Source organism: Halichoerus grypus, chromosome 9, assembly GCF_964656455.1.
Source record: "Halichoerus grypus chromosome 9, mHalGry1.hap1.1, whole genome shotgun sequence".
Classification (NCBI taxonomy): Eukaryota; Metazoa; Chordata; class Mammalia; order Carnivora; family Phocidae; genus Halichoerus; species Halichoerus grypus.
The window spans coordinates 54713765-54730075 of record NC_135720.1 but is presented as its reverse complement, the minus strand read 5'-3'; the positions used below and the strand labels follow the sequence as shown (position 1 = coordinate 54730075).

Below are 16311 nucleotides of genomic sequence, written 5' to 3'. Positions count from 1 at the left end.
AGTTTGGGCTGGTTTACACTGCAAAACCTCTGTATTTGCGCTATCACTGCTCTCAGCTGAAGCTCCTGATACTGTGGGATTGCTGGGGGGTCAACTCCTCATGACAGGTGAGGCCAGGTAACAGCACTCCGGGCTGAAATGCTGAGAGCAAGAGTGAGAGGTAAATGGTCTGCAATATCTCTTCTCTACTTTCCCTTCTGGAATCATCTCTTCCCAGAACTACCTCCCGACTCTGACCATTCTCTCCCTTGCCAAGTAAACCTGAAACCCACTTTAACCCACTTGTTATCCCTTGCAGCTTTGGTATTCACTCTGAACCGGCAACATCAACTCAGAAGTTCAGGTGTTAACAAGAGATGAAGCCCCCCTAGTTTCCCCCCCCCACCCCGCTCTCAAAAGACATTTGCATTTAGCCACTATCTGAGACGAACCGGAGGGAATTTTAAACTCCGAGGCAAGAGCGGAGCAGTGCAGAGCTAGGGAGTTCCTAGTGTTTCTGGAGACATGCAGGTACGTGCAACTTCTGGGGGCCAAGGTTGCAGGGAACCTTGCGCTCTGGAACTGGCCGGATGCAGGGCCAGCGCCTGAGGGTCCCGGGAGAAGTCACATGGTGTTACCTGTGTTCTTTCACTTCCATTGTTTTCCTCAGAACTGAGGGTCGTTAGGTCCTGGTGCTGACTTTGTTTTCAGGTTAACCTCAGTTTGACTCCTTCAAAATGGCTAGAAGCTCTTGCTTTGATACCAACACCGCCCCTGATATTTTGGAACCAGAGAACTGCTTTGTGTTTTCATTGCCAACTCAAATGTAGATCACCTTCTAAATCACATAGTACCATTTTAAGGTAGTTTGTTTACAATTCCTGGGGTTATTTGGCATTAATCACTCCCGCAAATGGCCACCAGGACATTCTCTCTTGACCGCTAGAGAATGATAGCTTTCTTAGTTGTTTCCCCAGCGTTCAAGGGAGCCTGCTTGCCTTTGTGTCTCCTGCCTGCCTTCAGCTGATGCAGTGAAGAGTCTTCGGGAGGCCCTGAGCTGCTTAGCAGAGAGAAGCCTGGGAAGTGGATTCAGGGGGTTATTGGCAGGACAGGTATCAGCAGTCTGAGCTATAGGAGCAGACTCAGGAGAGGCAGAGCTGTGCCCCGAGAGGCGAACTCTGACTAAGGACCACTGCTCAAAATAGTCCTCATAGTCCTCGTCCTCCAAGCCCAAACCTGATAAACAAGCTTTAATCTCAATTGCTCCCAGTAACCTGCCTGTTACTTGACACTGCAATTGTCCAGGTGGCTATTCCTAGATGTTGCTTCTTCAGAGATGCATTTGTTCCTTTTTATTTCACTGCCAGAGTTTATTTTGACTTTATTTTTTAAAGATTTTATTATTTATTTGAGAGAGAGAACATAAGTGGGGTGGGGGGGGAGAGGGAGAGGGAGAAGCAGACTTGGGGCTCGATCCCAGGACCCTGAGATCATGACCTGAGCCGAAGGCAGACGTCCAACCGACTGAGCCACCCCGGCGCCCCAATTTTGACTTTATTGAAGTATAATTTACATACCATAAAACTCACGCATTTCAAGTGTGCAATTCAGTGACTTTTCTGTAAAAGTAAAAACTTTTTTACTGGGTTGTGCATCCATTACTGTAATCCGGTTGTAGAACATTTTCATTGTCCTAATAAAATCTTTTTATGCCGGTTAAGCCCCATTTCCACCCCCAACTCCAGGCAACCTCTTATCTATGTCCTTCTGTGTTAATATAGGCTTTTTTTTGCATTTCATATAAATGGAATCATACAGTATGTGGTCATTTGTGACTGGCTTCTTTAACTTAGCATTATGTTTTTGAGGTTCATCCATGAGGTAGCAGGTCAGTGTTATTTTTGTGATGGTGGGTTCCTACTACCCCAACCTCAAAATTCCTTAAAGGTCCTAAGACCACCTGCTCATTAAATGGTCCTCCTGCTTATTTTCCTCTTCTGCTGAAGTCAGTTTTCCACGTTACTGGGTCTGACCTTGTTCATCTCCCTGCTCAGCATGGATGTCCTCACCTAGGGGAGCTGCCCAGCCCTGCCTTTTCCAGTCTGCCCCACCACGTTCAGGTCTTTGTTCAAATGATATTTCCTTAAAGGGGTCCTCTCTGAACTCCTGGACTAAAATGCATCCTTTGTTCTGAACTATTCACTTGCCCTGCTCTGTTTCTTCATAGTTTATTAATTCCTGAAATTATATTTTCTGTTTATCTTTAAAAATATTTTTGAGATATAATTGCCATATAACACTGAATTAGTTTCAGGCGTACATGATTCAACATATGTATATATTGCAAAATTATTACCACAGTAAGTCTAGTTAACACCCATCATCCTATAAATGTATAATTTTTTTGTGATTAGAACTTAAAATCTCTCTTCGCAACTTTCAAATATACCATACAGTATTATTAACTGTAGTCTCTATGCATGTCCCTGATGATGAGTGATGTTGAGCCCCTTTTCATGAACTTCATGGCCATCTGTGTGTCGTCTTTGGAAAAAATGTCTATTCAGATCCTCTGCCCATTTTTAATTGGATTTGTCATTGAGTTAGATGAGTTATCTATTTTGGATACTAACCACTTATCAGATATATGATTGGTTATTGTAAATAATGCTGCAGTAAACATAGGGATACATGTATCTTTTCAAATTAGTGTTTTTATTTGCTTTGGGTAAATACCTAGTAATGGAATTACTGTATCATATGGTAGTTCTATTTTTCATTTTTTGAGGAATCTCCGTACTGTTTTCCACAGTGGCTGCACTAGTTTGCATTCCCACCAACAGTGCGCAGGGGTCCTTTTTCTCCATATTCTCACCAACACTTGTTTTTTTATCTTTTTCATTTTAGCCATTCTGACAGGTGTGAGGTGATATCTTATTGTGGTTTTGATTTGCATTTCCCTGATGCTGAGTGATGTTGTGCATCTTTTCACGTGTCTGTTGGCCATCTGTGTATCTTCTTTGGAAAAATGTCTATTTAGGTCCTCTGCTGATTTTTAATTAGATTATTTGGGGTTTTATGGTGTTAGGTTGTAGAAGTTCTTTATATATTTTGTATATTAACCCCTTATTGGATATATCATTTGCAGATGTCTCCTATTCAGTAATTGCCTTTTTGTTTTGTTGATAGTCTTCCTTATTATGCAGAAGCTTTTTGTTATGGTGTAGTCCCAATAGTTTGTTTTTGCTTTTGTTTCCCTGGCTTGTGGAGACCTATCTAGAAAAATGTCGTTAAGGCCTATGTCAGTGATATTACTGCCTATGTTTTCTTCTGAGAATTTTATGGTTTCTGGTCTCACTTTTAGGTCTTTAATTCATTTTGAATTTATTTTTCTGTGTAGTGTTAGAAAGTGGTCCAGTTTCATCCTTTTGCATGTAGCTGTCTAGTTTTCCTAGCACGAATTATTGAAGAGACTGTCTTTTCCCCATTGTGTATTCATGCCTACTTTGTTATAGATTAATTGACCAAATAAGTGTGGGTTTATTTCTGGGCTCTCCATTCTGTTAATCTATGTGTGTCTACTTCTGTGCCGATACCATACTGTTTTGATTACTACAGCTTTGTAGTATATTTGGAAACCTGGGATTGTGATACCTCCAGCTTTGTTCTTTTTTCTCAAGATTGTTTTGGCTATTAGGGATCTTTTGTGGTTCCATGCAAATTATAGCATTCTAGTTCTGTGAAAAATGCCATTGGTATTTTAATGGGGATTGCATTGAATCTGTGGATTGCTTTGGGTAGCATGGACATTTTAATAATATTCTTCCAATCCATGAGCATGGAATATCTCTCCATTTATTTGTGTTGTCTTCAATTTCCTTCATCAGTGTTTTATAGTTCCCAGGGTACAGGTTTTTAACCTCCTTGGTTAAGTTTATTCCTAGGTATTTTATTCTCTTTGGTGCAATTGAAAATGGGATTCTTTTCTTAATTTCTTGGCTACTTCATTATTAGTGTATAGAAATGCTATAGATGTCTACATACTAATTTTGTATCCTGCAACTTTACTGAACTTATCTATCAGTTATAATAGTTTTTTGGCAGTCTTTAGGGTTTTCTATGTATAGTATCATGTCATCTGCCAAGAGTTACAGTTTTACTACTTCTTTACCAGTTTGGTTGCCTTTTATTTCTCTTGTCTGAGTGCTGCAGCTAGGACTTTCAGTACTAGGTTGAATAAAAGTGGTGAGAGTGGACATCCTTGTCTTGTTCTTTACCTTAGGGGAAAGGCTCTCAGTTTTTCATCATTGAGTATGATGGTGACTGTGGGTTTTTCCATATGTGACTTCTATTATGTTGAAGTATGTTCCCTCTAAACCCACTTGGTTGAGAGTTTTTTTTTTTTTTAATTTTATTTATTTATTTGACACAGAGAGAGAGAGAGAGAGACAGCTAGAGAGGGAACACAAGCAGGGGGAGTGGGAGAGGGAGAAGCAGGCTCCTGGCCGAGCAGGGAGCCCGATGCGGGGCTTGATCCCAGGACCCTGGGATCATGACCTGAGCTGAAGGCAGACGCTTAACGACTGAGCCACCCAGGCGCCCCTGGTTGAGAGTTTTTATCACAAACAGATGTTTTATTTTGTCAAATGCTTTTTCTTCATCTCTTGAGGTTATATGATTTTTATCCTTTTCTTTTGTTAATGTGATGTATCATATTGATTTTATGAATATTGAACCTCCCTTGCATTCCTGGAATTAATCCTGGAGTTTGATCATGATGGAATTTGATCATGGAGAATGATCCTTTTAATGCATTGTTGAATATGGTTTGCTAATATTTTGTTGAGGATTTTTATATCCATATTCATCAGGGACACTGGCTTGTAGTTCTCTTTTTTTGTAATGTCTTTGCCTGGTTTTCCTATCAGGGTAATGCTGGCCTCATAGAATGAATGTGGAAGTTTTCCTTCCTCTATTTTTTGGAATGGTTTGAGAAAAACAGGTATTAATTCTTCTCTAAATGTTTGATAGAATTCACTTGTGAACCTCTGTAGTCCTGGACTTTAATTTGTTGGGAGTTTTTTAATTACTGACCAATTTCTTTACTAGTAATCCATCTATTCAAATTTTTGTCTCTTCCTGATTCAATTTTGGAAGAGTCTATGTTTCTAGGAATTTACTCAATTCTTCTAGGTTGTCCAATCTGTTGGCATACAATTTTTCATAATATTCTCTTTATAACTTTTTGTATTTCTGTGGTGTCAGTTGTTATTTCTCCTTCATGTCTGATTTTGAATCCTCTCTCCTTTCTTTTTTCCTGATGAGTCTGACTTAGGGTTTATCAATTCCATCTTGTCAAAGTTCCAGCTCTGGTTTCATTGATTTTTTCTATTTTTATAGTCACTATTTCATTTATTTCTGCTCTAATCTTTATTCCTCCTTGATTTCTTGGTTTTAGTCATTGTTTAGTAGCATACTGTTTAGCCACCATTTATTTGTGTTCTTTCCAGATTGGTATTGTTGCTTTTGCTGTTTGTGTCAAGTCCCCAGAAAAATCCTTCTCAAAGTCTATGTCAGGGAGCTTACCACCTTTGTTTTCTTTTTATGAGTTTTATGGATTCAGATCTTATGTTAAAACCTTTAATTTATTATAAGTTAATTTTTGTGTATGGTATAAGATAGTAGTTCAATCTTATTTTTTGCATGTGGCTATCCAGTTTTCCCAACACTTTTTTATTGGAGAAACTGTCCTTTCCCCATTGTATATTCTTGGGTTCTTTGTCATAAATTATTCAGACAAATATGTATGGGTTTATTTCTGGGCTCCCTGTTCTGTTCCACTGATCTGTGTGTCTGTTTTTATGCTAATATCATACCACTTTGATTACTATAGCTTTGTAATATAGCTTGAAATCAGGGTGCATGATGCTTCCAGATTTTTCTATTTTCTCAAGATTGCTTTAGCTCTTTGGAGTCTTTTGTGCTTCCATATGAATTTTAGGATTGTTCTATTTTTTTATGAAAAATACCATTGGAATTTTGATAGGGATTGCATTGAAACTTTGATTGCAGATATTGGATTCTTTGAGTGGTATGGACATTTTAACAATATTAACTCTTCCAATCCACAAGCATGCAATATCTGTCCATTTATTTGTGTCATCTTTAATTTCTTTCATAATGTCTTATAGTTTTCAGCATTCACATCTTTCACCTCTGGGTTTAACTTTTTCCTAGGTATCTTATTCTTTTTGATGCAATTGTAAATGGGATTGTTTTCTTTTTTTTTAAGATTTATTTATTTTGAGACCGAGCACAAGCAGGGAGGAGGATCAGAGAGAGGGAGAGAGCAGAGAGCCTGATATGGGGCTCAGTCCCAGGACCCTGAGATCATGACCTGAGCTGAAGGCAGACCCTCAACCAATTGAACCACCCAGGCACCCTAATGGGATTGTTTCCTTAATTTCCCTTTCTGATAGTTCACTGTTAGTTATAGAAGTATAACAGATTTTTGAATATTGATTTTGTACCCTGCAACTTTACTAAATTTGTTGGTTAGTTTTAATGGTTTTTTGGTGGAATCTTTAGGGATTTTCTCTATATAACATCATGTTATCTGCAAATGACGGTTTTCCTTTCTTTTCAATTTGGATGCCTTTTTATGTCTTTTTCTTACATAATTTCTCCAGCCAGGACTTTCAATACCAAGTTTAACAAAAGTGGCAAGAAAGGGCATTCTTGTCTTGTTCCTTTTCTTGAAGGAAAAGCTTTCAGCATTTCATTGTTGAGTATGATGTTAACCATGAGCCTTTTTTTTTTTTTTTTTTTTAATTTATTTATTTGACAGAGAGAGAGAGAGCGAGAGAGGGAACACAAGCCGGGGGAGTGGGAGAGGGAGAAGCAGGCTTCCCGCGGAGCAGGGAGCCCGATGTGGGCCTCGATCCCCCATGAGCCTTTTATATATGGCCTTTATATTGAGGTACATTCCCGCATACCCATTTTCTTGATAGTTTTTTTTTAATCATAAGTGGATGTTTAATTTTGTCAAATGTTCTTTTTGCATCTATTGAGATGGTCATATGACTTTTATCTTTCATTTTGTTAATATGGTGTATCATGTTGATTGATTTGCAGATATTGAGCCGTCCTGGCATCCTTGGAATAAATCCCACTTGATCATAATATATGATCTTTATAATGTAATGTTGAATTTGGCTTACTAATATTTTGTTGAGGATTTTGACATCTATGTTCATCAGGGAAATTGGCCTGTAATTTTCTTTTTTTGTGGTGCCTTGTCTGGTTTTGTTATCAGGGTAATGCTGGTCTTGTAAAATAAGTTTGTAAGCACTGCCACATCTTCAATTTTTTGGAGGAATTTGAGAAGTATAGGTACTAAATCTTTTGAGTATTTGGTAGAACTCATCACTAAAGCCATCTGGTCCTGAACTTTTGTTGGGAGGTTTTTGATTACTGGTTCAATCTCCTAGCTAGTATTCAGATATTCTATATCTTCATGATTAAATTTGGAAGACTGTATGTTTCTAGGAATATATTCGTTTTTTCTAGGTTGTCCAATTTGTTGGCATATAACTGTTCACAGTAGTTTCTTATGATCCTTTGTGTATCTTTGGTATCAATTGTAACTTCTCTTTCATTTCTGATTTTATTTATTTGGGCCCCCTCTTAGTCTAGCTAAATATTATTCAATTTTTGTTTATCTTTTCAAGAACCAGTTCTTAGTTTCCTTGATCTTTTCTACTGTGTTTTCAGTCTCTTTCATTTCATTCTGCTCTGATTTTTTTTTTTTAAAGATTTATTTATTTAGAGAGAGGGCATGGACAGGAGGGGCAAAGGGAGAAAGAATCTCAAGCAGACTCTGTGCTGAGTGCAGAGCCTGACAAGGGGCTTGAGCTCATGACCTGAGATCACAACCTGAGCCAAAACCAAGTGAGATGCTTAACCAGCTGTGCCACCCAGGCGCCCCCCTGCTGTTTTTATTATTTCCTCCCTTCTACCAATTTTGGTCTTCATTTGTTCTTTTTCTTGTTCCTTTAGGTGTAAAGTTAGATTGTTTTGAGTCTTTTGTTTTTTGAGGTAGACCCCTATTGCTATGCTATGAATTTCTGTCTATGAACTTCTTAGAACTGCTTTTGCTGTACCCCATGGATTTTGGTATGTTGTATTTTCATTTTCATTTGTCTCGAGGTATTTTTTTTAATTTGTAAATTTTAATTCCAGTGTAGATAACATACAGTGTTATATTAGTTTCAGATGTATAATATAGTGATTCAGCAGTTCCATATATTACTCCATGTTCATCAAGGTAAGTGTACTCTTTATCCCTCAAAGTGTACTCTTTATCCCTCAAGGTATTTTTTGATTTCCCCTTTGATTTCTTCATACACCTATTGGTTGTTCAGTAGCATGTTGTTGAAAATTCACATATTTATGATTTTTTCAGTTTTTTTGTGATTTCAGTTTTATACCATTGTAGTCTGAAATGATGGTTGATATGGTTTTAATCTTTTTAAATGTATCAGAACTTGTTTTGTGACCTAATAAGTGATGTATCCTTGAAAAAGAATAGTGTATTTGAAAAGAATGTGTGTTCTACTGCTTTTGGATAGAATGTTTTGTATATATCTGTTAAGTCCATCTGGTTTAATGTGTCAGTTAAGGCCAATGTTTCCTTATTTTCATCTGGATGATCTATCCACTGGTGTAAGTGGGGGGTGAAAGTCTCCTGTTTCTGTATTGCTGCTGTTAATTTCTCTGTTTAGGTGTGCTAATGTTTCCTTTCTATACGTGCTCCCATGTGGGCTATGTAGTTCGTTAAAGGGTTTAGTGTTGTTGTTACCAGTAGCATCCCATATCCACCTACTTTTAGTAGTACAGCTTCGAGTACCATGTAACCAGCAATAGTGTCTTCTGTGTGTGCTTTTGGCAGTCAGAGGTATAGCCTATAAAGGGGTGTTTTCACTATGAACACTATTATGCATGCAAGTCACAGGAAAATGTTAGATCGCGAGTTGGACACTGATCGGGCTCAGTACTAACTTAAGAAATTTAATGACTCTATGAGGTTTTGGTTGTAGATAAATGAAATGAGAAGTGGGAGTGACCCTACTAATGTATAAAGTAGGACCTAGAGCCCCTCATTCAATCATTCTGTTTGATTCCCTCAGTGGGTGATGATTAAGGTTGGTACTAGTGTGGCTTCAAACAGGATATATAATAAAATTCTGTGGCAATGAAAGTTATGATTAAGAATATGTGTAACAGAATTAGTATTATACAGCTTTTTCTGGGTTAGGGCTTCCATTGATAGATGAAATTGGCTAGCTATGAGTGTTAGTGGAAGAAGTCATGTTAGTGCCAGTAGGGGTCCCAATAGGGAGTCAGAGAAGAATAGTAATGAAAAGTTGAGGCTGTTGTTAAGTTGATTTAGGAATATTAGGCCAATAAGGCTATTTAATAAGCTGTAAGCTGTTTTGTTAGTTGAAATTATATTGTTTTTTGATAATCATGTCAGTGGTACTAGTATAATGGTTAGAATAATGATTTTTAGCATTGCAGGAGGTTACGGTTTTATACATAGTGCTGTAAGTATTAGACACCATAACTAGTAGAAATAGTCATAGTGTAGCCTCACAAGCCATGAATATTAAGAAGATAATAGGTAGGGGTGCCTGGGTGGCTCAGTTGTTAAGCGTCTGCCTTCGGCTCAGGTCATGATCCCAGGGTCCTGGGATCGAGCCCCATGTCGGGCTCCCTGCTCCACAGGAAGTCTGCTTCTCCCTCTCCCACTCCCCCTGCTGTGTTCCCTCTCTCACTGTCTGTCAAATAAATAAATAAAATCTTTTAAAAAAGAAGATAATAGGTATTATGCTAGCTAATGTAAAGTGGGTGTTTAGAATTATTATGGTTACTATAATGAAAAGTGAATGAATATACCCTCTAAACAGGGAAATGATATTAAATGAGATCAATATATTAATAGTTCCATGAAGGATACAATGATTGCTAGAATAATGTTGATATAGACTAGAGACATTTGATAATTATAAAATTAGCCATAATTTAATGAGTTGAAATCATTGGTTTTAGTTTAAACTAACTATCATTTGGTTCATTCTGATTCTTTTTGGGTTCATTCATAGATGAGACTTATGGCTGGTAATGAGATATTAATGCCATGATAAGTATGATTTTTAGGCTGTTTGGGACAGTGAAGGTAGAGGTAGAAGAACAGCATTTCTAGGTCGAATAACAGAACTGTAATGGCTACCAGAAAGAATTTTATGGAGAAGGGTAGGTGTGCTGATCCTATGGGGTCTAATCCACATTCATATGGGCTAATTTTTTCCATGTAGATGTTTAGTTGGGGAAGTCAGAATGCAATTAATATAAGCAATGAGTTTAGTAGTGTGTTAATTGATAGGGTTAATACTATATTTATTATTCTTCCTCGGATTGTACTGAAACTGATTAATTGGAATTGTACTATTTAATACTAAAAGAATAGGACCCTCCTCAATAAGTGGAGACATATAGGAATAGTCATACTACATCTACAAAATGTTAATATCAATTTGAAGTGATAAATAGATGTGAAATGAAACTTTAGTTGCAGCAGGAAACAGATGATGAGGAAGGTAGAGCCAGTAATTACATGTAGTCCATGAAAGCCTGTAGCCATAAAAAATGTCTATTCATAAACTCCATCTGAGATTGTAAATGATGTTTCATAGTATTCGAAGGCTTGTAATAAAGTAAAATAAATTCCTAGAGAGACTGTAATGAATAGGGCTTGAAGTTTGTGTTTGTGATTTCCTCCTGTTAGGCTGTAGTGGGCTTAGGTGATAGATATACTCCAGAGCTAATAGGACAAAGGTATTGAGAAGTAGTACTTCCAGAGGATTGAGGGGATGGATGTCAGTGTGTGGTCTGCAACTACCTAGTTCAGGTGTTGGAGCTAGACTTAAATGGTAAAAGCCCAGAGGAAACTAGTAAAGATTTCCCCGAAATAATGAAAAGAATTACTCCATACTGAAGCCCTTTTTGAACAATTGGTGTGTGGTGACCTTGGAATGTACTTTTTCAAATAATGTCTCATCTTCAGTGATACATAGTCAAGACATTAGTTGTTGATGCCTAAGGATAGGAGGAAGATTGAGTTAAAGTAAAACCATATTACTAGACCTGATGTTACAAGGAAAGCTGATAGAGTGCCTATAAATTGTTGGGAGCAGGAGTTTACTATATGGTACATGTGGGTTTGGTGGGTCATTAGATGTTATCATGTAAGGGGAAGGCTTACTAGTAGAGTGAATATGTGAGCCTGAATTAAGCCCACAGTGAATTCAAGGATAGTAAAATTAAGAGTGATGAAGGTAATGAGAGCTATAGTGAGGCTAATTTTCATTAAGGCAAGGCTTCCTCCTACAATTAAATGAATGAGTAGGTGTTCAGCAGTGATACTGGTAGTTAGCCATACAGCTAGTGCTCTTGGTTGGATGAAAAGGCTAATGGTTTTGATAATTGCTAGTATTGGAATGAGTGGGATGGTTATTCTTTGGGATAGAAAGTGGGCTAAGATGCTTTTGTTTTGTGACACAAGCTATTAATTACTGTTCCTGCTCAAGGTGGAATGGCTATTCCCAGATTCATTGAGAGTTGTGTGGTAGGTGTACCTGAGTGTGGTAGTAGGCCTAGTAGGCTTGCTAAGCCAATAAGTAGAATGAGTAATAGGAATATTAGGGTTCAGTTTTGTCCTTGATTGTGTCCTATGATTATGGATAGTTATTTGTTTTGATGCTAACTGAATTAGTCATTTTTTGATAGCAATTAGATAGTTGTTGATTAGTTGGTTAGGTTGTAGGGAATATAGTAATTGAAACTATGATAGATAACCCTATCATTATTGGGATAATGAAAGAGGCAAATAGATTTTAATTTACTTTTTCTCTCAAGGGGTGAAGTACTCCAGTGTCTTTGTTGTTTTTAATTTTGAGTTTGATTGGTCATAGTGATTTGAAATTTTTAGCTGAAATACAACAAATAGGTTTATAATTATTAATATGAAGGTGATAAATTACACTGATGTGTCTAGTTGTGGCATATCATTAAGGAGAAGCTTAAACTCTGTCCTTAACCTTTTAAAGGTTAATAATACTACTTAGCTTCTTTTACATTTTTTTTTAATTTTTATTTTTTTAGGGGGGAGAGGCAGAAGGAGAGGGAGAGAGAGAATCTTAAGCAGGCTCCATGGCCAGCTCATGAACCTGAGATCATGACCTGAGCCAAAATCAGGAGTCGGGCACTTAATCAACTAAGCCACCCAGGCACCCCAATACTACTTAACTTCTTAATGACATTACAGTATAGTTGCAGATAATTTTTCTAAGTGTTTTAGTGGGATTAATTCAAGAATAACTGGTATAAAACTGACTTGACCCACAAATTTCTGAGCACTGCCCATAATATAGGTTTGTCTGTATAGGTATTAAGGTTGTTTGATTTGTTTGAGGATGGCTCATGAGTGCAAGGTATCTGCCAATGAGATTAATATTTGGATTGTCATTTCTATGGGTAAGACAACTTGGTTGTCAACCTTTACTAGTTGTAGTTCTGTTGGTTTTAGGTCTTGTGTGGGGATCAAAGTTTAAGGAGTCAAAGAAGTCAGGAAGTAGAAGTCAAAGTTTAAGTCTTTATAGTCCATATATTCATAGCTTCAGTATCACTGACAGCCTAGTTTTTCCAGTTACTGGTGAGGGGCTGTTGATTTCATCTATTATATCAAGAATTTATAGTGATGGCAGAGCAATTAAGATTAGGATAATGACTGGTAAGATAGTCCATATTGTTTCTACTTCTTGCACATCTATTTTATTTGCGTTAATTTAGCTGTTAATACCAGTGAAATGATATAAAGAACTAGAGAGTTGGTTAAGATGATTATGTATGGTCATGAAAGTGTAGGAGTTCTTCTATAATGCGGGATGTTGCATCTTAAAAGCCTAGTTGAACGGATATGCCATGGAGACATAAAGACTTAAACCCATAATTTAACTTTGACAAAGTTATGTAAGTTTTACTAATATTTCACTGTTGAAAAATAATGGTTATGGTATTGGCTTGAAACCATTTTTAGAGGGTTTTTTTTCTTATTTTAGGCTTATGTAAGAGGATTCTTTAAATATATGATATGGTGGAGGGCATCCATGTAGTCATTCAGGATTAGTGTTAGTTAATTCCACGATTGCTACTTCTCATTTAGATGCAAATACTTCTCAAATTATGAAGATAATTAATATTACTGCTGTTAAGGAGATGAATGAACCGATAGATGACATAGTGTTTCATGTTGTGCATGCATCTGGATAGTCAGAGTAATGTCAGGGCATTCCTGAGAGGGAAGAAAGTTACATTAGTTCCAATTACTATGATTGTAAAGAGGATTTTTGCCCAAGACAGTTGACTGTGTAGCTTGTAGAAAATAATGGGAATCAGTGAACAGATCTTCCTGTGATGGTGAATAATGCTCCTATTGATAATATGTAGTAAAAATGTGCTACCATATAGTATGTGTCCTGGAGAACAATGTCTAGGGATGAGTTGGCTAAGACAATTCCTGCTAGACCTCCTATGAATAGGAAGATAAAAGCTAGAGCTCATAGTATGGCTAGTGATCATTTAATGTTGCCTCCGTGAAGGGTTGTTAGCTAAATACTTTTACTCCTGTAAGGGTGGCAATAATTCTAGTAGCTGATGTAAAATATGCTATATGTCAACATCTGTGCCTACTGTTAATATATGATGGGCTCATACAATACACCTAGGAATCGAATAGATATTATGGCTCGGACTATTCCTGTATATCCAAAAGGTTCTTTTTTCCCTGAATAATACATAATAATATGGGAAATTATTCCAAATTCAGGGAAGATAAGAATATAAACTTTGGAATATCTGGAGAATCAAAATCAATATAAGCATTGGTGTCAAATTGGGTTGCCTCCTCCTACAGGATCAAAGAATATGGTGTTTTAGGTTATTGTCTATTAGTAATATGGTAATTCTGGCTGCTAAGACTGGATGTGATAGTAGTAATAGGATGGCTGTAGTTAGGAGGGATCCAATGAATAAAGGTGTTTAGTATTGAGATACAGCTGGTGGTTTTATATTAATGACTGTGGTAATATGATTGATAGCACCTAAAATTGAGGATACACATAGATGGAGAGAGAGGATTGTTAAATTGACTGAGGCTTCTAGTGAGTTAGGTTCCTGGTTAGGGGTGTGTATGCTCTTCAAATGGTTCCTGATGATGTAAGAGCAGAAATGATGGTGGTAATAGTCAGAAACTCATGTTATTTGGGGCTCCTGGGTGGCTCAGTTGTTAAGCGTCTGCCTTTGGCTCAGGTCATGATCCCGGCGTCCTGGGATTGAGCCCCACATCAGGCTCCCTGCTCAGTGGGAATCCTACTTCTCCCTCTCCCACTCCCCCTGCTTGTGTTCCCTCTTTCGCTGTCTCTCTCTGTGTCAAATAAATAGATAAAATCTTAACATGAGTTTCTTTTTTTTTAAATTTATTTATTTGGGGGAATGCTGAGGTGCTCTGATTATTAAGGGGACTAAACAGTTTCCAAATTCTCCAATTATAATAGCTAATACTATAAAGAAAATTATCATGAATGCATGGGCAGTTATAGTTACATTATAAATTAGGTGATCTCTCAGTAAAGCTCCAGGTTGGCCAAGTTCCACATGGATTAAAAGTACCATTTAAAATCACACCAAAAAAAAATATTTAGGTATAAATCTAACAAAATGTGTCCAGGATTTATAAGTAGAGAACTTTAAAACTGATAAAAATAAACCAAAGACTTAAATGAAAAAAAAAATAAAAGGATTCAGACAGGGACATCTGGGTGGCTACATTGGTTAAGCGTCCGACTCTTGGTTTCAGCTCAGGTCATGATCTCATGACCAGTGTTGGGCTCCACGCTCGGCATGGAGTCTGCTTGTCCCTCTCCTCTGCTCCTCCCCCTGCACTCTCGCTCTCTCGAATAAATAAATAATCTTAAAAAAAAAAAAAAAAAGGCTTCAGGCAGTTCCTTCTATCCTAGTTCATGCACCAAATAGTAGGTATGGAATGCTGATATCTTTATGGTTTGTTGAGAATAGTAAGCAGTTTATGAACATAGGTAAAATAGCTGAGTAAGCATTAACCTCTAAATCTAAAGACAGAGGTAGAGTCCTCTTTTGCCAAGCCCTGTGGGGAATATCATACTGAATTACAAATTCAAAGAAGCAGCTTCAACTCTGCTGGGGCTTCTTCTGCCTTTCTTCCCCCTAGGTGGTGGGAGAAATAAATTGAAGCCAATTGATTCGGGTATTTAGCCATTAACTAAAATTTCATGGGGTGGCAACCCACAAATCTAGTAAGGTTTTAGCTTAATTAAAGAATTTGATTTGTGTTCAATTGATGTAGGATAAAGTCTTACAAACATCGTACTTTTTAGGAATTAAGTGAATACACTTAGGGCTTTGAAGGCTCTTGGTCTTTTCTAACCTAAATTCCTACTCCAAGATTGATAGTATTGGTGTTAGTGGGAGAATTGTTGTTGATGTTATAATTAGTGGTGTTAAACGAGTTAACCATTTTGTACTTTCAAATTGTCCTTTTATTTTTATGTTGTTTATTGATGGAAATATAATTAGTGATGTGAAGTTAATTGCATGTAGAAGTACAGATTGAGTAGTGCTATAATGGCTATTAATGTTGGTATAATAAGCTAATTTTTTGTCAGCTCCTGGATAATTATCCATTTGGGCAGGAATCCCAAGAGAGGAGGAAGGCCTATTGATAGTATGGTGGTAAAGATTAATGTAGTGATTAAGGGTATTTTGTTTCATATATATGAGAGTGATAGTGTTATGTTGGATGAATTACACATAAAAATATGAATGTGGTGAGTGTCCTCATGATGTAGATTAATAGATTTTGGGTTATTATTGTTGGGTTATAAATTGTGATAGGTGTTATTCATGTCATGTGGGCAATTGATGAATAGGCTATGATTTTTCATATATGCATTTTTGTTAAGTCCACCTCATCTTCCAATTACAATTGATGTAATAGCTATGGTTAGAATTAAGTCTGGATTAATGGAGATGAGATTTGGTATAAGATTGACATTGATGCAAGTTTTTGTCATGTTAATAAAATCAGACCTGAGGATAATGGAATTCCTTGTGTTACTTCAGGTACTCAGAAGTGGAAAGGGGAAAGTCCAAATTTTATAATGAGAGCTATTGTTACAA

The 16311-nt window shown here is 37.0% G+C and overlaps 1 pseudogene; it reads right to left on the bottom strand.

Annotated features, from left to right (window-relative positions):
- Nucleotides 1-13148: 13148 nt before the first annotated feature.
- Nucleotides 13149-15189, bottom strand: LOC118538056 (cytochrome c oxidase subunit 1-like; annotated as a pseudogene).
- Between the last annotated feature and the right edge of the window lie 1122 nt (nt 15190-16311).